The sequence below is a fragment of the Emydura macquarii genome, unplaced genomic scaffold, assembly GCF_026122565.2.
Source record: "Emydura macquarii macquarii isolate MOO-44397 ecotype Brisbane River unplaced genomic scaffold, CSIRO-AGI_Emac_v2 contig_1390, whole genome shotgun sequence".
NCBI classification, from domain to species: domain Eukaryota; kingdom Metazoa; phylum Chordata; order Testudines; family Chelidae; genus Emydura; species Emydura macquarii.
This window is the reverse complement of record NW_027131527.1, coordinates 854,446-881,195: the sequence shown is the minus strand read 5'-3', so window position 1 is coordinate 881,195 and position 26,750 is coordinate 854,446.

The following is a 26,750-nucleotide window of genomic DNA, read 5'->3' as shown; positions in this document are numbered from 1 at the left end:
AGTCTTAGTTTCCATCCACAGATCTCTATCAATAAAGACACAACGGTCCGAAGGAGGCACTGGCACAACGGATCCTACGTTTGACCTCCTCATCAAGATTGGCCGTCTTGCAGAGGTGGCTATCAAGCTAAGTGAGATGCTCAATGTTTTCCAGGGGTTCTCCACCAATGGCAATTTGTGGGAGAATGGGGAAAACTTGTGCTGAGATGAGGCTAGTGGAGCACCTTAATCTTCCCAACGTTGAGGGAGAATCCTAGGCTATGATAGGCCCCAGAGAAGGGATCTAGGGTGGATTGCAAGTCAGCTTCTGTATGTGTGAGGCTAGTACAGTTGTCAGTATACTGAAGGCTGGTAATAACAGATGGCAGTACAAGCCCCACCAATAATAATAATAATTGAATTTAGGAGCCTAATTTAAAAAAAATATCTTGGCCCTATATACAAAGGTATGTTATAGGTAAGAAAACCTCTGAAGACAAGTGAAAACCAGGTTGTAGAACTTGGAAAATGAAGGACAAAACCTGTTTGTCCAAATCTAGATAGGCTAGACCTAAACACCACAGTGTGCAAGATAATTTCCTAAAAATGTGTCCTATGATTATTTGAGTTTGAAGGTATCTGCTTGGAATCCCTTTCACGTAATCCCCAATTTATCTGTAGACATTAAGGGCAAAATGGTCATCCTCAAATCCTTAAAATTGAGTACCTAAATAGGTTATCTAATTTTCAGAGGTGCTCAGCCACCATAACTCCCAGTCTCTGAAAGTGCATGGCATCTTTGAAAAATCATGACATTTATTTAGATTGCCTAAATTTAGGGGCCTAATTTTGAACATTTTGGTCTTAATCTTTACATTCATACATCTTCAACATGCAGAATGCAGTTAACTCTAGTCTGGCTGTGTGGTCAGAATCAATTAGTGTTTAACAGTTTAAAAAGGTTGATCATTAATAGGGAAAAAGGCAAACAAACTCAAACAATGATTTTTGGGTGTGGGGGGAGAGGGACTTGACTTAGGAAATAAATATTGCATTAAGTATGGTTCATTTCTGTATATCTAGAGATAGTAGTGGCCAAGCTACAGGCAAGTTCATTAATCTCCTGAGCTATGAAGAAATGAAATGTCATGTATTGTAATGCATTCTTTATTGCTATTCTTGCCTAGACCTTCCATAAGGTTTCTTCATTAAAGATAAATAGGAGGAAAATAGTTTAAATGGGAATTTAACAATTTAAAAGCATTTGGTTCATGAATATTCTTTAAAACACTTTTAAGATAGCCACACATTGTCCCAAATCTAATATGTTGGGATGGTATTTAGAATTCAGGTAATTCCAAACATTTACACTAGGTACCGAGAAACAGGTTTACAGGAACATGGATTTGCATATACACCACATAATGGGACAATTAGAATAAAAAAAGACTATAGCTACAATTGGGTATTATTAGCATTATTTGTATAGTGTCAACAGTGTACAGAACACTTAGGTACAAAGACCTCAAAGAATTTACAATCTAAATAAATAGTATGCAAATAATATCTGGGTAATGCATTAACCGATTGTGCAGTTGAGAACACATACCGACTCCTGTCCATTATTACTGTATATTCACACATATGATTCAAGTATGTTTAAGCCCAAGGGTATCCACTGACTTCCAAGGCAGCATGTGTATAATACCAACCATTCTGTTGTGAAGTTGTAAAAATATTTGGTTTCCCTAATTTCCAATAATATAATATTGCCTGCTGCTATCACTGGGTAAGAGACACTGGAGTAAGTCTTGGTGTAATAAGGTGAGGGTCTCCAGGAAACCAGCCAACTTTTAGTACAGCTGAATTTGGACATTTTTCCTAATAAGCTTTCAAGTGCAAAGCCCATGTGGTGTAGACTGACATTTTACCTTAAAGCACATTTTAAGAAAATGTAACCAAGTCATTTTGAAGACCCCTTAGTATCTCCTATATCCTTTTACATATTTAATCATTCTTTGGTCTAACAGACTTCCTGCACCTAAATTTTTAGGAACTTTTAAAAAGTGTAATCCTTCCGTATTGACAGCAGCAAAAAGGGTGCAGTTCAATTTTCTAGCTGTTTCCTTAAAGATTTATTGAATGCTGGCTCCAGGCAGAAACCTAGAAAAATATATCTAGCATCCTAGTTGTTCCTGATGGGCAATACTTCCCCATTCGCAAGCACTGAGTCCAGGGATTAAAACAGAGACAACTGTATTAAGTGGGAAAAGAAGGGGACAACAGAATGAATTTGGGAAAACAAGGAATTAGTAAATTAACAAGTTCTAGACAGCTTTCCCACCCACAGCATGCCTTAACCGTAGCTCCAATCTCACTCCTCCTGGCAACTGCATGTGGCTGTTGCGTTCTAACTGCTTCCCTCATTCCCAGATCCCCACTCACAGTTAGCTGTCCTGGGTTGGAGAAGTCCAAGGATTCTGGCAGGCCACTGTTGCCTGTGGAGGGTAGGGTGGTCTAGCACCGGACCCAGCCAGTGTGATTGCAGCTTTAATTTCTGGGTAGGAAGGTCTGTGCCAGAATTCCTAAGGTAGGCTGTTCTTTCTGCAGCTTTGCAGTCTCAGATCACTCCAGCTCCTACTGCTCTGCACCATCCATTGCACTAAATCCACCCTTAGCTTCGCACCATCTGCTGTTCTGCAGCAGTCTCTGCTCAGGTCTTGGGAAAGAAAGCATTGGGTATGCAGGTTCCTTCACAGAGTTTTCACGACCAGAAAGGCATTCCCAGAAGGCAACAGAAGTGGATTTGGTTTTGGCTTTTTTGTCTCTCTCACCTCTGTCGAGGCTCCCTTACCCAGCTGTGCTTGGCAGCATCTCAGTCAGGGTGACCCCCAGCACATTCAAAGTCAATGTCTCATCTTTGTTTTTCCTAACAAGGTCAATAGCATTTTATTGGTCCCAAACTAAAAAAACAAAAGAAAAGAAAAACAAATTATTTTAATCAAAATGTTCCAAACGGCCACATAAGTAAAATGCAAATGAGGCTTGGCCCATTTAGTCAATTCCCATTGTTCTCCAACTTCTGCCAGCAGAGCACTCCCTCCCCAATGGAGCTGCTGGCCATCCATAGTTCTTAAGCAGCTCTGGATGGCTCTTTCTCCCTTTTAACTAATAAGTGACAATAGAGAGCTATTTACTCTCCAAGGCTGCAGGCCACAGGGCTTACAAAAACATTACTTAGTTATTTCATTCAGTGTCTCTGGAAACCTCCACTAAGACACACACACTAATGTGCTTGTGTACGTGCATGTATCAAGTCCTAATACAGGATTCCCTGTTTTTGTATGGGACATCATGGGTAAAATGAACATACTCCAATTTTATGTGTCAGATTTTATTTTTCTAAAGCATCACAGCCACCAGGTCCAGTAGAAAAAATATAGTGAGTTAGTAGCATGTCATTATATCATACTGGCATTATCCAGTATGCACCAGTATACTTCACATAATAGGCAGAGGAAGGTACATATTGCCTTTTGCATAAATATGCTCCTTTGATGCATAACAGAGACTTATCTCTGCTTCTGCAAGGGGAAAGAGGAATTAATGAATCATAAAAGCATGCAACTCATATGAGGATTTTTTCCCCCATGTCCTGAATAAAACATTCCAAATACTCTGGAATGAAACCCTTCAATATTAACATTTATGGTGAAGTTTATTTTTATTTTATTTTTTTTACTGAAGGGGACAAAGCACATGGTGCTGAAGCTGGGAAGAGGAAAGACTGATTGAAAAAACCTAAATAGAGAAAGCTGTCTGTTTGGCATTGGTAGAGGACAATAAGTAAATAAATACATAAAATCACAATCTAAACTATTACAGTATGTTCGTAAATCATACCAGCTCTTTTTCCACTTACGCATTTTAATATGTGCATAATTTTCAATAATGTATTGCTCTGTACAGGAGATTCTGTGAGCAGTTGCTCTACCATATTTCGGGGCAGTTGTTTACATGCTAAGCGTTTCCCAGAAAATTACAAGCATACTTTCACACTTTGCTCTTTTATTGAGCATCAAAAAGAAAGATGTAACAATTAGAAGATAAGCAACTTTACATAATGACAAACCTAATATTCCATTGAGGAATTCAGCTCCAACACTGGAGGAAATGGTATGGTTTTAGATATTTGTTCGTGTGTATAATATGCATGCATACATATAGTTTTCTCTTCTGCAGCTGTCCATCTGTGCTTCTACAATCACAGGAAACTGTGCTATGGGATATGCCCACATATTTTACTAAATTAGTGTTCCAGAGGAAAGCAAACTTTCCATACCAAGGTTTCTCCAAAAATATTGTGCAATTTGAAGGAATTCATGCTCAGCCAACAAAATTAGGCCCTGATCCTGCACCATTAAAGTCAATGAGAGTTTTGCCATTTGCTAAGTGCTCCTTGACCAATTTAACCCTGTATATATCAGTCTGGAAACATGCCCCAAAACATATCTGCTAATCCTATATAACTCACAATAAAATGCTTGCTTCTAAGTGTACTACACAGCAATCAAAATTGTGATTGGTCAAATGATCACTATTTTGGGGTTAAATATGCAAAGCCTTATTTGTTAATATAACAATATAAATATGTTAATGACTTTTAGCTTCCAATTTGAATAATAAGCAGAATGTCAAACAATGTGTTTATAACAAATCTAATAATATAAAAAAATTATGCTTTAATTTCTGTCAGGACTTCAGAGCATCCTGTTCGCTAAGTAAAAGTATTCAATGCCACTAGGCCATGAATCCAAACAGCTGCACCCCCAACTGGGAATAAAATAGAGAGATCTATTTTTTGGAAGCTTTACCATTTCTGTGGATTTTTAACAATGGAATAAATTGAATGTCTCTTAGTAAATTTTTCAGGTCCTGGGGAGCTGTTATATTGGCATCCCATGGATCATATTGTTCATTTTAATGATGTAAAATGCTGGCATCGACTTTTGCATTAATGGCCTCTATAAATTTGAATTGTGGGATCGAGGCCCACTATTATAGATCGGTAAATTAATTCTCCTCTAATGCTACAAATGCTGTCCTATTTATCATGCCTAAGTAAATCCAATATTTCAATGGTTAGGAATTCAACACTAGAAACAGCTGGACTTTTTAGATTTAAATGAGGGAGTAAATTCTCTAGCTGATGTCTATAAAATAAGGCCCAAACTCTGTAAAGGACTTTAGAACCTGCCAAAACTGTTCTTTAGTAAGGAACAATATTTATGGAAACCAAGAATTTAAATTAGCTATAGCCCATTGAAAGTGTGTCCTTGTTTATTTCTTGAGTTTTAATTAAGACTATCAAAATAAAATCACAATCAGCTTCTGCTTCCTTTTCCTAGAATCTAATGATATTGCCCTTCTGTTGCTTACGTTGAAATAGATTTCCCTACTGATCACAGGACATACATTAGTTACAATGACTATCCGCTATATCTGCTGTTTGAAGATGGCAAATATTTACCTGTTTTTTCTGAATGGGATGCGATATGGCCATAAGAGCTTGATTTCTCTTGTCTGGATATGTTGATATAAAATCAGATAAATCAAAGTGAAGAGATATTTAATAATGATAAGCTAAGTTGAAGCTGTAAAGTTCAGAATAGAATAAATCTATTTCTTTTAGTATTATACAGTGTACAAAAAAATTCTCAGTTAATGGAAGCTTACTGAAGTATGTTTTAATAAAACATGAAATATGTCATAGAGAAAATCTTCATGTGCCTGTGTATGCCTTTCAGTCAATTTAAAATTGATGGATAATAAGAGAATATTTTAACTGAATACTTCAGATCTTCAAAAGATGATTCAAGACATTGCCAATGTAAAATTCTTGGAATGTCAGCCAAAGGTACATATTTTTAAGTGACAGTTTCTATGTCAGACATTTTTAAAGAGAATTTATTCATTATAAACTTTTCTAGGAGTTTTTAAATTGTTGACATTCTAAATTCCTTGTAGTTTGTTTCGTGTTTTTATTCTTATTATTATTTCATATTTGTTTGTTTGGCTATTTGCTGTTTCCTGAATACTGGGTTTAAGGGCTCTTTTTCTTGTTGGTCATCTTCAATGCTATTGATACCAGATTGGCAATTTTCTCAGTGAGGGGCCTGGAGTTAATTTGCAGACATCTATTCTACATAGGTTCTTACACCTCCCTAATCACTGTAGTATCTGAATCCCTTCCAGTAGTGTATAAACACCCATGACTAACTTCTGTCATATCTTTTGTTATGTGGATCACAGATTAAATATAAATAAAAAATTAAAAGTAGCAGCTATTGAATTTAATACCTGTAGGCTTTCCCTGGGATCTGCACTTTGATGTGACAGGAAGGCTTGCATGTTTCAATGACCCTGAAAGCTATACTACCATAAGTTTTAACTCTTGGTAGAGCCACCCAAGCTGGACTGGTAAACTGGAAGGAATCAGACTAAAATCAGTTCACTGGTCCTCCAGGTTGCGGGTTGAGCAATAGGCCAACAACCTATCATTTAAAAAAAAAAAAATTATAGTAACTCAACGAGATAGCCTTCCCAATGGTGTAATTGTAAAACAAGTTAAACTAACCTAAATCAGTGTTTCTCAAAGACCAGTCAATGGACTGGTCCCAGTCCCTGAGATCTCATTGACACGGTATAGGAAGCCTGTGATCTCCCTGACACAGTATTGGAATCCGGTCCCTAGTATCAAAAAGGTTGAAAAACATTGACCTAAACTGAACTCCGTATTCCCCAAATGGGATGTAAGTATAACTCCGTTTACCCTTGGCCTCACTTCTGTGGCAAATGGCATGATGGACATTGATGGTGGAGCCTTGTTCAAGCCCCTGCAACGTCTATTGGCTCAGGAAGGATTCAGATTCCAAATATTTATAGGCAGTATATTTAAAATAATTCCTATGAGAATGATGCAAGCATAGTCTAATAGTAGTCAGTTCTGTAGTCCACTGGAGCCAGACATTTTCTGCTAATGCTTTCCAGGAAGCAAAACACTATGAAATATTTCATATTAACTGGCTCAGTGAGACTGTATGGTTTGGATCATGATAAGTGCATTGAGGTCAATGGGAGACTTTTGATAAGGACATACAGGAACACTGATAGAAATTGTTGCAGAAGTTTGTTAGTAACAGTACCATATAGTGGAAAAAAACACATCCACTGACTATTTTATTATGAAAGTAAAGTAAGATGTTTCAGGTACGTAACCTATGAAAATGTCAACATCCTGATAACTGATGATAATGAGGGTATCACCAGTGTGTTTCAAGATTCATGTCATGTCATGTATCTGCTGCTGTTTTTTAGAAATATTATTGAAAGAAACAGCATGTAGCATCTACAGTAAAACCCACCCACTCATACTTTTTAAATAAATAGGTCAGGAAGCCTCTTTATGTAATTATCATACCAAATATGAATAATGGTATATACCACACAGCTGGTAAGTATAAGGGATTAGAGAACCCAATGGCATTTTGAGTTTCATTTAAAAACTAGAATGTTTTCTTTTTGTTTTTGCAAAACATTCTCTCCATTAATATAATTATTTCTCATACACAAATTAAATTAAAGAAGCATGTAAATGTAAATATGTTCCATGCATATAATATTAATGTTTGAAAGTAATTCCACTCATTCTTGCTTCAATACAATTAAGGGAGATAAAATAGGAAAATAAACTCAAAAAACAGCCAGAATACAAACACACAAACAAAACGAAAAGCCCCCAACAACATGCAGCCCAAAATTTACATTTTTGCAATAGTTGAGAATTCTCTTCTAAATCTAGACTCAGGTTGTTACTGGCTCGACTCTGCCAAGAAGAGGATTACCTCCTTCAGCCCCTCTTTCCCTGTTTACACCCTTGTTCAGCTTAAGTGTTGCAAAAACTATGAGTACTGTCATGCGGTGGAAAACGGGAACTGCTTGCCCAACACTCCCCACTGTGAGCAATTGGATGGGTAAAGGTCAGGATGTGAAAGGAAACAGGAAGGGCCCACCCCTCCTATTCACTGGCAGGGCCCAAGCATAATTTTTTTGGGCCCAGTACAAACTTGTAACATAGGCCCCCTCCCACACACATACCCATGGGGGTTGCAGCCTGGGCCAGGCCTCCCAGGGCCTCTGGGCCCTGGTAAAGTGTACCCTATTTCCCCTCCATGTGGGGGGCCCTGTTCACTGGCCAGTGCAGTTGGATAGGCACACAACAGGGAGTAAGCTGCTCCATAAACCGGTGAAGAAAATTACCCCCTTCCTAGAGCAAGGAGGAAGAGGTGAGTGATTGTGACTATCCGAATTAGAATTTATTCCCTATTCTGTTCCTGGGCCACATATATGCCACCCCTTCTTCAGGTCAGACTGTAAAGTTACAATCTAGCCCAATGATTTTTGAGGGAGCGTGTTGGCAAAATGAATTCTGTGATCTGTAGTGAGTGCCTCTAATTTCTAGCATTCCCACAGAGGTAGCAGATATTTGAGAGTACACATATTTCTGAAGTTAACTCTCTCATATCATATGTTTATCGAATCCAGATGTAATAATGTAAAAGTAACGGACAGCTCTTTCAAGATGACACCAGATGAATTAACTCAGTCAGATCTCATTTGCAAACTGCTTTCAGAAAGCCTCACAATCAATACAGAAAATACAAGCATCATAGTTTGTAAATATTTTGCTTTCTATATTCCAATTATATATAAAAATTATTTTATAACATAAAACTTCTGATATCTAATACATGCTGACATCCAGAAGATTTTTTTATATGGAAAAGGATGTGTGTAAAGTATAAATGATGTTGATATCCATATCTCTAAATTTAGATATAGATAAAATCTTCCTCATTTATACTTTAATCTTTTTCCATATAAAAATCCAGTAAATAAATACATGGGCAAAACACTGAAATTATACCTCAAAGGAGTTCTCCTTAAGAAAAAACAGCATCATTTGACATACACAGTAGAAAAATGAAATATATATAAATAAAAAAATTCTACTCCTCCATTATAAATTTAATACATCACCTGCTGAGGTTAAACACTAGCTTTATTTTAACTCTTTAAGGCAGTTGACTCATGATTCCTCTTTGCTCTTGTTTGAGTGATGCTATTCCACTGACTCATAAATAAATTATATTCAGAATTTCATCACAAACCTTAGTTTCTTCATTAACTTTATTTATTTAAAGGACGTGGCTTAGTGGTAAAAGAAGGGGCCTGGGAGTCAGGATTTTGGGTGTTTTTGTTTTTTTTTAAATAGAGGAGAAAGATCACAGTGAACTGTGATAGCTCCCAAAGTCAAGGTGGATTCAAGTTTCTATGGCAACCTTGAACATTAGCTCAGAGCCAAAAACAGGCTGTCTACTTGTACCTCTGTTTTACGCAGCCATGCACACATATAAAGGTGTCCTCACATGCACCTCCCTACACATTCACCTGGAGGTATTGGTAAACCAGAAACTGGCCCCACAGTATTCCACTCATTATGCTGGCTCCTTGTAGAACAAGTTCAGTGTCTTGGTTTCTGTCTTCAAAGCACTCAATGGATTAGACCAAAAAGACTGCCTAGACCTCTGGGATGAGGACGACAGTTGACAGCTCTGTTTCTCAGAAATTATGTAATTGTCCACTGGAAGGGGTAATTGAGGAAAGGCTGAGGTTTGTTTAGTCAGTAGAAGAGAAGAGGGGGGGGGGGATCTGATAAAGGTCTTCAAGTACCTGAAGGGGGGTTCCAGGGAGAATGGAGCTAGGCTGTTCTCAGTGGTGGCAGATGACAGAACAAGAAGCAATGGTCTCAGGTTGCAGTGGGGGAGGTCTAGGTTGGATAATAGGAAAAACTTTTTCACTAGAAGGGTGGTGAAGCACTGGAATGGGTTAGCTAGGGAGGTGGTGAAATCTCCATCCTTAGAGGCTTTTAAGACCTGGCTTGACAAAGCCCTTTGTGGGATGATTTAGTTGGGGTTGGTCCTGCTTTGGGCAGGAGGTTGAACTAGATGACCGCCTGAGGTCCCTTCCAACCTTAATCTTCTATTATTCTAAGAGTAAAGCTCATTTATGCAGAAGGGAGAGCATTCTCAATGGCGGGGCCAAGGCTGTGGAATGAATTCCAGAGGGACCTAAGAACTACGTCAGATTTCACTAGTTTCTGTTCCAAATTCAGAACGCATTTCTTTGACCATGCCTTCCAGAATAAAAACATAAAGCACAGCAGACATAAAATAAATTAATTTTTAAAATGTTCTACCCAAGAGAAGGAAAAGAAAAAGAAAGAACCATACATGAAAAATACTAGTCGTTACTTAATGAATCTTTGGAATGCAGTCATACTGTGCTGATGGAGGCAGTATTATAATATTAACAGAATAAAACAGAAATTTACATTTGTTGTCTTTAAAAAGCTTGTACCCCAATTTCGTCTATCACTCCTCACCACTTCTAGCCCCAGCTTGGCTTCTGGTTTCCCTTGTAACCTAGTGCAAGTCAACCGGAGTTTTCATTTCAGTGGGAGCAGAGTTAGGCCAATTCTTGATTTTGAAAATTCCACCTCATACTCTCTGTCTTACCTTTCCCTTCTTGAAGATTGATATAATGGTTATATTTTGGGAGGCAGTGTCAATGCAATCAAAGTTGGTCTTAGATCCTCAGGTAAGAGTAATCATGGTCCAGATTGTGATATCCTTACTTGCATTAAGTAGTAGCTTACTCCATGAGAAGTCCTCATTGAAGTTGATTACAAAACAATGCCACTACAAGAGTAGTTTAAAAAAAGCTTTTTTGGAACAAAGTTTTATGGTCTTTAAGACTAAGGAAGATATATTCTATTTTAGTGAAACTTGGAGGAGGATAGAAAGAGAAGCCCTAAAAAAAATGTCTGTCTATTTCCTATTGCTAATTCTTGGTGGACAAAGCTTTATGGTGTGCTTATGTTCTAAAAGAATTGAACAGTTTCATTAATGAAACAATATTGCAAGATAGGAAGCACTACTAGCACCCAAAATTATCCTGTTTAAGTGGGAATTTGGAAAAGGATTTATTTTTTGAAGGGACTACTTGTGGAGTAAGCTCCTCTGCAATGGAAGGGTGTCATAATATGGTCATACATAAGATCCAGTTAAAAAACAGGCTCATTCAGCAAAGCTAGTGCATGAATGCTTTGCTGAATAGGGATGGCCATAAACATGTGTTTAAGTGCTTTTTTGATTCAGGGCCCAAATGCAAAGTATTTCTATAGGTATATTATACATAGAGAGATTGGATAACACTTAAGACAACTTCATGTTAAAATACAGTTACTCAAAGGTTTGCAGTGATCTGCAAAGGAAAAGAACAGCTGCTGTATTTTGTTAAAACAACAAGAGTCCTATAGCACCTTAAAGACTACCAAATTTCTGTGGGCATAAGCTTTCGTGGACTGCAACCCACTTCGTCAGATGCAACTGATGAATGGGTTGCAGCCTACGAAAGCTTATGTTTTACAGACTAACACGGCTACCCCTCTGGAACCATATTTTGTTAGTAGTCTCCTCTTGATGTAATTAATTTGTACTGTGTCAAACCTTACAGGATACCTTAATCAATTGGAACTATACAGGAATTATCTCACTTTAGCTATCCACAAAACCTTATAGACCATCATTGACTACTAAAAACAATAACAATACAAATAAAGTTAATGGCATTTCTTTTCAGTCATTCTAGTCAATATGTTGTCTTTAGCTTTTATTATACATTGGCATCTTTTTTAAACTCTGCCCATCTATTTCTTGCAACTAGGAAATAGCTCCCTGTACAACATGCTGCTTCAATTGGTTATGGTTCCTGTCGGCTCTCTGAGCTGCTGCTTTCTTCAGTTCACTCAAAATCATTTATTCAAATCAAGTGCATGGTGGCCTGGGCACTGAACAGTTGATATTTTGTTAAGAAATGTATAGACAACGTGATATATTGTATACTTTTGATCTCCATTCTCTTCAAAAATGAAATCCCATCCCTCATTTACTGTCTATTTCTACAGTTCAGATTGGTATTTAAAGTTGCTAGTAAAGACATGCCTCTGAAAACAATATATTGTTCTGTTCCTGAGATGATCACTGCCACAGTATCTTATTTTTGCATTCTGACAAAGCGTTCTGTTCTGTAGAAAACATACAAGAGCCATCAGGTTAAATTATGGCCCCACTGAAAACAACAACGCCAAGATTTCACCCATTATCACTGCTCCAATTAACTTATGATGTAGCAATCTACAGTAAGAAGAAGAAAGTATAGTACAGACCCATAATGCATAGGGTGGATCACCGCTTATTAACCATTAGCTTCCCACATTTTTTTTGGAGGGTTTAGGACACACTTACACGTTAAGCTTGTTTGTGCTGGCCCTCTGCACAGGAATGAATTTTACCCTGGGTTACCAGTTGAACAGAAGACGGATTTAATCACAAAGCAGTACGGGATTCTTTCCACACTAATTATTGTAAATGTGTTTAACACTAGTGATGTGTGTGTGTGTTGGAGTAATGTTGTTAGGCTTAACAGAAGAAGTGTATTTTAAGAAACTGAAAAAAGGATGCTGAGATAAGTGATCAGCTTTCTTCTTGTCAATGAAAGTACAGTATTCTGCTTTTTTACCTTTTAAGTATAGTGTAAATGCTGTAAAGGATGTGTTAGGGAAACATAGTGGGTGAGGTAATGTCTTTTATTGGACCACCTTCTGTTGGCGGGAGAGATATGGCTACAACTACATTGTATATGTAAAAGATGTGTTGGTTAATACATCTGCTTTTCCTATTAAACCACAGAAAAGGCTTTTAGCTGAGATGAACACTTTTTCTCTATGGCTAAAGTGAGATATCGATACATAATTTCTTAATCATTCCAATTAAACTACTAATTAATTGATGCTAGTGTCCTTAACACTCAGCCATACAAGTACATAACATGAAGAGAACAACATGGTAAATAGAACTAATAAAATGCAGAAGCAATTATTCATTTTCAGTACACTGTTGGCAAGCAAATATGTACACATATGGAATGACTAGAGCTCACTGAAGGACAGAATTAAAAGTATGAACATTTTTAATTTTTGTTGAAATTTAAAAATTTTGAGCCAGCTCTAGAAATAGTGGTGGTATCTCTGCTACAATTTACTAGTAACTATGATTGAATGATGACTTTTTAAATAGTAACCACTCTACTACTGTGTCAATAATATTTTAAATTCTAATTGCTTGCCATTATTCTAATTGATTTTATCTTTTGCTTATTAATGACATATCACAGTAGCTGAAGTATTTCTTTCCAGTTGAACTTTAAGTAGTTCAAGGTTGGTAATCTTTTAGTAGAAACAAGTTGCAGTATACACTGTTAATGGGCAAGTTTCCAACTTTCCCAATGTGCCCTTAGGGAAGTCAGGGGCATAAAACATCCCCTTTTTCCCCTGCATGGACTACTTGGATGACTGTTCAGAGGGTGGAAGAGGGAGGGCAGTAAAAGCAGTCAAGTAGGAGTGGGCGGGGAAAGGTGGGGAATGGGTGGAGCTTTTTCTTTACCTCAGTGAATCAACCAGCAGAGCTAAACTAATGTAGATGGAGGAATAGCCTGGCTAAAAGCAGTAACAGATTACCTCCACCCTAGAGTAAGGAAAAACCAGGGAATGAACTGTGAGTTTGAATCAGTTTGTTCCCTTATTTGCCCTAGAGATGGTGCAACGATGCACTGACCCTTAATCAGGGCAGGTTGTAACGTTACAATCTAGCCTTTTGTGGACGTGTGTCAACACACATTTATTTCTTATTGCATTTGCTTTTTCTTTTTTCTACTTCTAAACATTTGTCACTATCTAGATACAGTAAATCCCTGTGATTTTATAAGCGAGCATTTCAACATGTAGGGCCAATTTTTAAAGCCAAAGGCAACAGCTGAGACAAAATAAAACCATCTACAAAATTTGTTTAAACACTCCAACTATCATTTGAAAGTGCAGATTAGGAACATGCACATGCAAATTCATGATTGTACATGAAGTCATCTGATTTACACTGTGAACATCTGAATGACCATGCAAATGCAAAAGTTTGCCACAAGATAGGCACATGCATATTTTAAGCAGGTTACTCTCTTTGTAAGACTTTAAAACTAAACAAATTAGTCAGCTGTATTTCTCTGAAAGTCTCTCTCTTCGGTCCCTCTTTCAGGAATGGTGGATTGCTGTGAATATCACCAAGGCAAGATAAGAGTTGTAACTGAAACTTCAGTTATTGTGGAATTCAGTTTGTATAGAAGTGTGGTATAGAATAAAACAGGTGCATATTTCCTCCTAAGCTTCTTAATTAGGCATGTTGCAAAAAATTCGTTTGTAGATGTTTCATTTCATTGTGATTAAAAAGCCAGTTGAACAATTTGGTGCTTTTTTTTTTTAAGCAGTGTAAAAGCCTTTATATTAGTTGCAGATTTTCTTCCATCTATATGCACCAGAAGGTTGTAATGGTATTTCTAACCCTTGTGTGGATCAGTGAAACTCTATGCAGAAAAGAAAAACAAAACAGAAACACCCTCTCTGTAAAAAACATTGCTTAAAATAGTTTCTTAATGTTCAATGTATTGGATGAAGAAAATTTCCTTCGGCATAGGTAGAAATTCTACAGCTTTCGGAAATGGAATTTTCCACTGTCTCCTCCCATTTTTCTGCAAACCGTAAAACACCTTCAAAATGGATCCTGTTTTACATAAGGAACATCTACTATGAATAGGTATGACATTTTAATTTTAATTTTTGTATCATTGGCACTACACATACACATAATGATTCCCTGCTTCAAAGGCACAAAGTAGCTACAGACTTGCCCAAATGTTGAGGTTATGCACCTTATGGAGGTCTGATTTTTAAAGTGCACCAATATGTTGCACATTAACTGGTCCATATAGGCCCTGCTGGAGTGCTTTAATGTACTGCTGATAGGAACCTTTAAGGAAACTGAGCACCAGGGAGGTTTATATGGACCAATTAATGCACAGCACATTAACGCATTTTAGAAATCACAGACCTACAGAGTGCATATTGTCTATCTATCATGTAGACAAATCCTTAGTGACTTAACCAAGGTCTCACAAATTTTGAGGGAAAACTGGGAAACTGTGAGTTTAAGTCCAGTGTCTTAATCACAAGAACATCCTTCCTCACCAAAGGGAAAAGTATTTATACTCCTATTTCCAATTGGAGGGTGTATGACCAATGAAAGAATCTATCTCCTGTAATTTGCCATTTACAGAGCATCTGTTAATTTATAATTCATTACAATGGAATTATATTTATGTAAAAATGTTTTTATTAGCCAAATCTTGATGAGAGTTGTGCAAATAACTAATTTTTCAGTTCAGTGGCTGAGCCATATAAAAAATAGAGAGCCCACCACACATTTTGGGTCGACCTACACATTTTTTTATTTTTGGAATTGAACCTTTTTTAAAAATTTCAGAAAAAATTGAAACAAAGGCATGTCAAATAAAAAAAATTTGAAAAATTTTTCATTTCTAAAATGTCGAAATACAATGTTTTGAATTTTCCTGGATATTTTTTCCTTTTTTTTTTTTTTTTTTTAAACCAAACAATTTGGCAAATAACTCACTCACAAAACATTTCAGTCAAGTTTTTTTTTTTCCCCAAGCAGAAAACTTTTGGCCAAAACATTTAACCCAGCTCTAATCCTGTCCTTATTCCAGGTTCAGTTCTGTTTACTCAGGTAAAACATAAAATCTAAATAAGGGTCTCTCAGCCCATCTTTTTTTTTTTTTAGCAGTAAATTCTCTCAAAAGTAAAAATTGAGAAGGAAAAATATTTGAAGAAAGAGGTAGAGTCACCTCAATTGGAGGCCTTCTACTATTCATAGATAGAAGTGAGTATTGTATAGTGTTTTGCAAACAGGTCAGTACAAATGCAACTAGAGGACTTTTCAGCTTTCTCCAATCTATACTTTTTTTATATATGGTAAAGTTGTAACATACATTAGCTGTTGCATCAGGAAATCAACATGATTGAGTTCCTGCAGGCCAGCACAAGTTCTTACTTCATATAATCATTTCCTCTGGAAACAACTATTTCTGGTTTTCTCTGAATGGCACAACTGTGTGTGCAAAACTGTAGGAGGTTAGCAATTGTCATCACAGCAGGTTTTTAAGAGAAATTTAAAAGGACAGATATGCACCAAAAAATGAGTGATGCTCACACTTTCCTTCTTCGCCTCATCTCCATCCACATAACTGAATATGTGGAGACTGCAAGCTGAAGAAGTGTAACCTGCTCAAAAGCACAATCTATACAATATTGTCTCTAGAGCAGTACATAGAACATTTGTCAGTAATTGGGAAATACAAGTAGGAACTGTGGCAGGCTGTTGTAACTTATTCATGAAGATTTTATCGTCCTATTATTGGAGGCTGCATAATCACTCTCTCATTCTATAGAACACAAAGTACTTTTGAAGGAACATACCAAGCAGTTTGTTGACCCAGAGAATGCTTAAGTTTTTGGACTGCATAAGTGCATGGTTTCAAGACAAAGTGGTGCGTTATTGCTGAAAAATATCATTGACATGTTTGCAATACTAGAGCAATTTGAAATGTATTAATTAATACAGCTACCAAACTAATTGAAAGAATGCATACATAACTGGCTTTTCTAGGTTGATATGAAGTGGTTCATTAATTTTAACCATATGAAGCAGCTAACATCATAAAAGAATTGATATTAGGGAACACATTACTGCTTATGGAGGAAGCTGTTCAACCATTTTTAATTTCACCTACAGTAAATGCTCAAATGGAAATTTTAGAGGCAACACACAGGCAAAATTGTTTTCCAAATGTCTCCACTTAGTCAAAATTTTCAGGATAAATGTTCACTACTGTTGCTGATTAGCAACATGAACTTCACTGTGTCTGTTTACCAAGTTTCAAGACCAAATTTATGGGGGTTATATAACAAAGTATGAATAGCGAAAAAGTACTGTAGGTCAAATCAGCAGAACATTAGTTAGTATGTAGGTATTACCACAATAACCCTTCATATCCAAATTTTGCCATTCTCTTCCCTTGCAGACGATAGATATGTGGCAATGCAGCTCTCTCGGTGTGTCATTCAAGTTGTTAAATACACTCAGCTGCTTTTCGGGATATCTGAAGACCTATTTTGGAGGTGTTCACAAGCCATTTCAGAGCTTTGCTCTTTGCTCTGAGGAAAGTGCTTTTCTGGTTTTTACGGAGTGAGCATAAATATTGCATAACAATCTCTGTGAATGAAATTGCCATAACTGCCATTGGAGGGAGACACCATTCATGGAGAATAGAAAGAAACCAAGAAGCCAGAATTCACACAATGAAGTGTAACAACTAAAATGAATATTGCAAAAGGAAGACAGGCAATTAAGAATTCCCTATGAAAGAATTTGTCTTCTTTCTTCACTTAGCTCACCACACACTTAACCTCAGACCTCTCCCTGGCCACTGAAGCCTTTTATAGCATTCAAAACAAGAGAAGAGATAGCTGGCTGCCGAGCATATCAGTCCATTAGATTAAAGTTGTATTGGGCACAATGGACAGGTGCAAAGATTCTTTTTTTTTTTTTTTGGCTGCTGAGCTACAATAGTGCTTTGAGGAACACAAATTACAGCGGGAAGTGGCAGTTCTGGATACAATAGTGTGTGACCGGTAGCTGTCCAGTCAGCCCTCTTAAAAAGAGATGGTCAAAGATGTTGAATCTGAACTTCCCCAAAGCATGGATGTTCAACTCTGGGATTTTTGGTTCCATGTTTATCTAGTTCAGGGGGTCTCAAACTTTTTTTTTGCTGGGACCCCCTTTGAAAATATTTGCTGTGATGACCCCCCCCCCCCCATGTCATGCCACCCTTACTTCTGCACTGCTGCTGGAGGTGGCACTGCCTTCAGATCACCCAGCCAGCAGCCACTCTTCACTGGACACCCAGCTCTGATGGGCCCTGGCTGTCAGCCGTGCACAGGGCTCACAGCCGCAGCCTGGGAATGCACAGGGGCTGACAACTCATGATCCCCACCCATAACAACTTTTTAACCCTTTGAGAGGTCCAGACCCCCTGATCTAGTTCTTTGGATGATCTTCACTCAATATGTGATTGCAAAAGCTTCAAAAGCATCCAGAGAGATGTTCAGAGGACTATGAGTAGGTCCAGTGTTCTGCTTACCTTCACTAACTCAGAGCGCAGTGGGTAGTCAATGTCATCATCTTGACTATTGTCTGTCTCAGAAGTACTGCCTTTTAAAGCTTTGGCAATTATTAGTATTAGTAGTAAACTATAAGGCTTGTTGAAAAATTTCCATCAAAGCTTTTTTCAGTGGAAGCTTTGGTTTTCAACTAAGTGAACATTTTCACAGGAAGTATTTGCTTTCCTCAGAAAATTTCAACTTTTTATAAACACCCTCTTCCCAAAAAACTCCTATGCAAAATGAAAACGTTTAGCCCACAATTGCCAAAAAACTAGAAATGTGTGTCTGAAAACTACTAAAAAACTGTTTTTGGCCATTTGAGGCTGAATTTATTTATTTTTTTGTTGCCAAAAATGAAAATTGCTTTTTTAAAACTAAATACAGAATTGTTCACTGAAAAAAATTGAAGAAAACATACCATTCTTCATTTTAATTGAAATGTTTTAAGGAAAGTAAATGTCTGTCCAGCTCTATAAACTATACAGCATTTTCTTACTTCATTGTTCTGTAAATGTGGTTAAGTTGCCTATCCTACTGATTGTATTTTGACTGGAGTAAGTGAGTGAGTCAGTCTGTTTTACTCAAGTGTATTCTTTAACCAAATTCACATAGTGTAACAGCTCTCCACACTCATCTTATACTATCTCTTCTCTGGCTTTCTTCCCAAGCTCCCTCTAGTGTGTTTGAGTATGTACTGAATATTCTAACCCCTGCAGTATTCAATTAACTTTACAACATTGTTTACAGACACCAAAGCAGTGACACAGAGACGAGTAAAGCAGCAATCAGACTGTAAAATATTGATGAATTTCAAATCTAGTGGCTGCATACTTCAGGTCATGCTCTGGCAAGATTTCACAGGGAAATGGTTGGGAGTTTTGTCTGCGTAAACAATGATGTAAGATTTGACCCAACAGTCTGTGTTAATCACATCAAGCTTTCACTTTTTCAAGGCTGATTTTTCACTGTATACACTTTATATTATCACATACAAATAAGTCCAACATCAATATTCATCCCGTTTTCTCTCCTGCTCATATTATCTCCCATCTCTTCTTCCTTTGTGATATTTAAACCCTTTTCCCACTACAAAAGGACAACAGGTGAGGTACTGAAACCTTTGAAAAGTGGCTGATGTTAAATAACATGTGTTATTCTTTCATACAATGGGATAGATTAATGGCTGAATTCTAGCCTTTACTCAGAATTCCCTGTCTCTTATCAGTTTAAAGCAGATGTTGATATTTTAATGTTGCTTGTGCGCATGTATAGTCACGCATTGCACCTTGAATTAACTTTATCACATGTATTTGATATTCAAGTAAAAACCACCTTTTATCATTCCCAGCACATTTTTAATTGGTTCATATAAGAGTGAGACAATTACAGGGTTGAATTCAGACTTTGCCCCAATAATTGTTTCTTTAAACATATCATAAAAAACAGAATTATTTTTCTTTAATCTCCCTGACTGCCTATCAGCTAACCGTTTCTTATATAGATAACAGTATATCTGTGGCACCATCATTTGTTTTGTTCTAAAATAATCTGATGTAGCAAAGTAAATGAGTTGTTTTGTTTCCTCTCCAGCCCAAACAAATTGTAATTCCAAAGAAGTTTTAGTAACGATATGTCTGATATTTGCAAATGCATTAAAGGAGATGCCTAGCTGCTGCTTTTTTGGCAAGCAATATTTATCAACACGTCAAAAATGATACTTTTTTATTACATTTTCAAGATGATCTCCATGGGCATTAAACAAGCAAACCAAGAAACTACTCCATCTGTGACTCAAGTTAAAGTACAAGGAAGCAAAAGGGGAACAGGATTTCCAACTACAAATCAAAAGGCATGAATTTCAGCAGATCAAAATTTCAGTTTATGCTGTGTATGAGTGCATACACAGCTGTGCATGAGTATCTTTGTTGTTGCAAAACTTGTCGTTGAAGCAACCAAACTACTATGTACTAGTTGTCATGCATATTTCAACTGAAAGACATAAGTGAGGGTGGGGAATGTGTTACATCCAAAATTAGTAAAGAAGAGAGAAAAAGATCTCATATATGGCTACAAATGACTAACCATCAAAAATGAAGTTAGACCCTAATACTTTCAATTAAAGTAATCTAGTAAAAAGTTTTTGAGAGCTTTGGCGACATCTCATGTGATACTTAATTAAACACCCTGGTCACTAACTCAGATACACCCGCCCATCCAGTCCCCCTTAAGCACTTTGGGTGATATTCTCACCCCAGCTCTGGCACCTTTATGTCAGGTAAGATGATTATTATAATACCCAACTTTTATAGCACTTTTCATCTGTACCTCAAAGCACTTCAACAAGGAGGTCAATAGCGCTCTTCCCATTGTATAGATAGGGAAACTGAGGCACAGAGAAGAAGTGACTTGCCCAAGGTCACCCAGCATGCCAGTGGAAGTAGTAAAAAGGGACATAGCATTGTAAAGTGCATCTAAAAGCCACAAACAGCAGTGCAGCAGAAAGCTGAAATGAAACAGAGATGACATTTCAGAACTGCTGTTGGCATTTACAAGGGTAGACATTCTCCTTAGTATCAAAGGAGAATAGTTGACATGGCAGAACCTTGACCTATGCAGTCCACTACATCACTGGAGAGAAAAGCTAGACAGATCCTGCAAAGAGGGGACATGAATTATAATTCAAATAAACACTCCTGATTAGCTTCAGCAATGTTTGTGATCTCCCACCATTTGCTTTCCATGACCTTATGTACAAACACTTTTAGTTTGCATAATTTTCACAGAAAGTATTGTGTATACTCAGTTAATTTTTTTTTTATGAATAGTCATGACTGACATTTGCCTGGTACCTCAAAACTACTTTGTGGAGCAGTATTACCACAATGTAACTGTGGAGATCAGTCAAACAATACAAATAGGGAACACTCAAAGAAATAGTCACAGTGAATAACTCACAAGACAGACAGGTTGAAATATGTTGACATAAAACACTTAGGGCTGAATCCAAACCCCTAAGAAGTCAATGAAAAGGCTTTGAATAATAAACAAATTCACTGGGGAAACAAATCTGTTCACAGATAATACATGAAAAGAAAAAGAGGCTAAAGTAGTTGAATAAACTTCCAGAAATAGTATTGGAGAGAAAATGTAGAACCTGAAAGGAGGCTGGACTTAGCTGAAGAAATATGGAATGCATTCATAACATTTGATACTATCCTAGTGTCAATTTGTTTGCTTTAATAAAATTCCAAGGGTGTAAATTATTTATTGTCACCTTTTATTGGTAATGTGATTATGTCCTGCATTCCACCTGTCCCCTTTATGTGCTGATTTATTTTGACATTATGAAAATACCTATCCATGTGCTAAACAATAAAACTAAAAAAAATAGTGCTGAAAATAATTTGGTCACAAATCTGGAGGCTTTGGAAATATTAGTTGCAATGCCTGGGAGTAATGTAATTCACAATATATGATACCATCTCCGATCCTACCCCAAACCATTCTGGTTTGCCTCCATTTTATTATAGTGAATGATCACCATTGTTCAGTACTTTATTGAAAGTACATACAGTAAATATTTGCTAACTTAGGAGAATCATTCTTGCTATTGTTTACATCTAAACCCCACTATTTACCTTATTTTGATAATATTGGGCAAGTAGCATTACAACATCCTTTAAAATAAATGAACAGTACCACAGCTGAAATAAGATAAATTTCATTTTATGGCTTGGTGGCCATCAACTGTTTCCAATTATTGAAAATGAAAAAGGAATCCAACCAGAGAAATACTTTTTCCAGTTTATCAAATATATAGTACACTATTTAAAGAAATGTCATGTGAGTGCATATTTAAAAACATTTAAAGACAAAACACGGAATTTATACATAGTAATTCTGTATGTTCATATTTTCCTCCCTATTGCAATTAGCATTTTATTTCTGATGACTATAAACCAAAATCTCCCTCTCATCCAGTCCTTATTAAAACAAGAAACTTATCAATAACAAGGAGATAGGTTTAATTTGCAACCCAGATTTCAATGTGATGAATAGGGCTTATCTTTATAATGCGTCAGAAAAAAAATCCTTCATCCAATCATGTCCAAACTTCAAGGACGGCACAGCTCAGACCCCAGGTTGGGGTTTAAGACAAAATAAGATATTTTGCAAGTCTATGGTTGTCATATTAAGGATTTTTGATTCAGCTCATCAAAAGATCATTTTGTGAGCAAACCCAATCATTGAGGAATGCAGAAGATATTTGACTAAGCCACTATCTGCCACAGTCAGATGAACAAAGTGGCTAGATGATTGCTTGGGACAGGCTCAGCCAGTTGGGAACACAGGAGAAATTGCATGCGATTTGCCCTATGTACTGAACAATTCCAGTGAGCTGGGCTTGAACGTGAAATACAAAGTGCAAAACAGCCCTATAAAGCTTGTAGATATCCCCAAAATATTTCACAGGACAGTTTGCAACTTAAAAACAATCCCTAATCTTAATGGACCATTTTTCTTGGAAGAATTCAAACCAAGACTGAGTTCAACTACTTTTGTGAAGTTGTGAAGCTGAATATATGACACAGCTTTTGATGTAACTCTTGACAGGCAATCAGATCTGCAAAGCAAATCCTGGCCTTTAGCAGTGTCCAAGAATTGCTCTCCCGTCTCCCTATCTTCAGTTTTGTAAGCAGACTATGAAGGACTAAACCCTCTAAGATGGCTGTATAGCTGTCACCCAGCCACTTGTCCTCTCTCACTCCTAACTGCTAGGGAAACTGGCCATCTCAACTGCCATATAAAAGAAATTGGGCCCTAGCAAATGTGGTCAGGTGAGGTATTGTGTGTCCCAATGCTGCTTTGTCATCCCAGCAGAGTAGAGGGACACATTCCTCTCCAGCTAGGGGAAATAGAAAGGGCCACATGACACAAAGAAGCTTGTCTCTGTTGACATGTATGGAGTGTTATTAGTCAATGAGAGAAGACACACCCCCCACCCAACCCCTAATCAACCTAAAGATTTTCCCCACACCCAGAAACTTGGGGTGAAGAAGAATGCGGACAGTAGTACTCCCCTGCTATGAGTCTCCAAACCTCTCATAAAATAAGGACTCTTAAAAGAAAGAAATCAGGCATTCTGGTGCCAATCCCAGTCCAGCCTCTGTTTCCCCAATGGGAACAATTTGAGATTTATAATCCCCACAAGATCTTAGATAAGGAGAGAAACAAGACTAGGCTTCAGGGGTGGCAGGTGGCAGTCCCTATTCAACCTTTTCTCACACACTGGAGTTGACCATCCCTGACTTGACTGAATTGACTCAGCTTGGGCTGAGCACAAGACTGACCAGTTTATTCAACTGTCCCTTTACCACTGCATATCTGAGACCCAGAGCTTGGCCTTGGATACCAAGCTCTACCTCTGCATGTTCACCTTTACATGGTCTATCTATTCACAGTGCAACCTGGATGTGTAAGCACATTGTAATATATTAAGGCATTAAATTTTAAAACAAAACTGCAGCAAGCTGCTCACCAGAGATTCCATCTTGGACGGAAAAAAAACCCTCTAGCCAGGCTTACATAGTAACCACTACTCATCAGCTAGATTTTGGATGACAAACAAGCCTAAGAGTTGCCAATATTTATATATTTACAGTTGGAAATTCAGACTTAGGTAAGACAATCACCAGTAAGGGAACAGAAATGATCTTTTGTTTACCTTTCTTTTCTTTTCTTTTCTTTTCTCTTTGTACTTTCTCTACTGACTTCAGTTCAGCTCTTGTTAGCAATATGAGCTCAAATTTATTTATTTAATTTAAAGGGCACTTTTCTTGTGTGCATGTTTTCAATCTTGCTACTTTGGTTTAAAACAAACTCAGTTTCAGATATGCATATTTATTGTTGTGAGAACACTTGTGTCACAAATGGAGAATTATAAATATGGTTGCATATAAATTACAGCAGTGGGTGACAGAGTTCATAAGTTGGTCAGGGTAAAAATGTTAAATTTCATGATTTGTTTAGCCCAAGGATCAGATCTGAATACAAACACAGTCTCATTCTTAGGAAATTATTATTTGATGTATGCATTTCCAATAACCTTTGAAGGGGAAACTGCCATATTGTGTACTTAATCCTCTTGTGTTAACTCCTACAGATCTTAGCAGGAGATGCATTCACATTAAGGGCATGATATAGCAGTGCAACTGAAAATTGTGGGTGGCTTACAAATAGGGGTTGAAGTGTGTTTGTGTAGCTGGGTGAGGGGGAGGGAAGTTTGAAATGGTGACATGCTCCAGGCTTATTATGTTAATAGGTATGGAGCCTTCCACAGTTAGGTCATGGTTGAAACCAGTTCAAGTCAGTAATTACCAAAAGACATTATTACATGATGTCTGTTTGATTGTCTACTCTTAAATGAGCCAAGCGCCTCGGCGCAGTCCCCATTAGATAGCTGTTCATGTCGTAAATATCCTGCACCACAATTACTAAATGGCACCACTGCTGTCAGCCTCAGGGGCATAGGAAGGAATTAGGGAGGTACAATGCTTCCTGGACTCCTCTGGCTGCACTGCAAGGAGAAATAATTTGCTACACCCCTTTTTAATAGTAGAGTGTACTCTGTTCCAATAACCAGCATGTAATGGGGCCAGAGCTACTCTCCCGCAGTTCCCCAACAGCACGTCAGTGGTTTCCTTCCCGAGGGAGTAAGTTGGTAACAATTTATGTGCCTCCTCCAGTACGTGGGTTTCTATTCTAGGCAGCCCTTATGTGTGCTGTGCAAGGTGGGAATACCCTATTACTTCATCTTCTCTTTCCCTATGTACAGCTGCACAAGAATGAACACAATCTAGCTCATAATAAACAGTGAGCCAAACCTTGAGGTCCTTTTTCAGTTACTACTCAGTCCCTACTCAGGAGAGATTACCATTGATTTCAATGAGAGTTTACCTAAGTGAGGACTGAGTATCAGCTAAGTAACAGCTGAGTAAGGACATAGGCCTTTGGTCCAATGAGAGGGGAATGCATCTGGTTTATTCATATTGTATCAATAGTCTTGCCTGGCAAGCACTTATATGGGGAATACCATGCAAAATGCCCATGGGGGACCTCTCTTGATAATTTTCCCTATCTACCACAGAACCCCAAAATGTATGCCCCTGATGTTCTGTACCTAATAATGACTGAGTGTTGGCTCACCACCTTTTACCACCATGGACATAACACCAAGATGAGCTAGGGGAAAAAAGAAGATTGAAGTAAATAGATTTTTCACTGAGGTTGGGAGAGTGGAGAAGGACTGCAGTGCTATGGTTTGCGAGAACGTTTTTTTAATACTGTGTCCATTTCAAGTAGTGGTAAGGACTGGCGAGGTCTCAACCTCACCTGTCTTCAGTATTGCATTTATTGTGTCAAATACTTAGCGATCAAGAGAAACTGAAAAGCAGGGTGTAGTCATTCTTACAGCAATCATTCCTTATGGAAAATATTTGGTACAGGCTTTCTTCTTTCATTAGCTCAGTCTCACACACACATGAATTTCCCTGCAACTATACACAAGAAAATCATCAGCTGTGCACAAACTGTACCTAGCTTTATATAGGTGGCTCACAGCATTGTTATTGACTAACTAGACAGACAGCTGCCTATTTGAGGGGTGAGCGTAGGAGGCAGATATAACAGTTGTTCTATATGAAGAAAGTGCTGTCCTAGGTACAAATATTTATAATCCATAGCCACAACAGGTTCAGTGCTTCAGCCAGGGGCCTTCCTCTCCAAAGTTCAGTGACAGTATCAGACTCTAATCTCTGTTCCATGGCTGTGAAGTAGATTGTTTGGACTAAATTTGGACAGGCAGAGGTGATTATAGACTGATGGATGAATCTCTTACCTCTGCCTGTCTAAATTCTAGCCCAAACAATCTGTGCACACACACATGCATACAGTTTATAATCTCCTGATCTTTAATTATATTATGCGAATGAAGAGGGAACAGCAAGCCGTTGAAACGGTTTTCAGCAGTGTGATCAGTTTTTAGAAGGGCAGAAGCTAGATGTGCTAATGCTGATTCCTGGCTTGTAAGCTCTCTACTTACAAAAGCACTATAGTACATATATTTGAATTTATAACAGAATAGCCTTTTGCAATATCATTTGATATGATGACCCTGGCAGATCTCAAATGCTAAGCAGGATCAGACAGGCACTTAGGACCAGATTTTTAAAGCTCTGAAGGTGCCTAAAAATAAAATAGATGCCTAGTGGGATTTTCTAAAGGGCCTAGGTAGCTTGAATCTGCATCTTTACATACGTACATACCTTTAACAATCTAGCCCTCAGGATATGTCTACACTGCAATGTAAGACCAAGGTTACTGGGAAATAAGTCAGCTGACCAATATTAGGGAACCCTAGGCTTGAGCATTTACATTGTATTTTGACCCTATGTCAAAACTT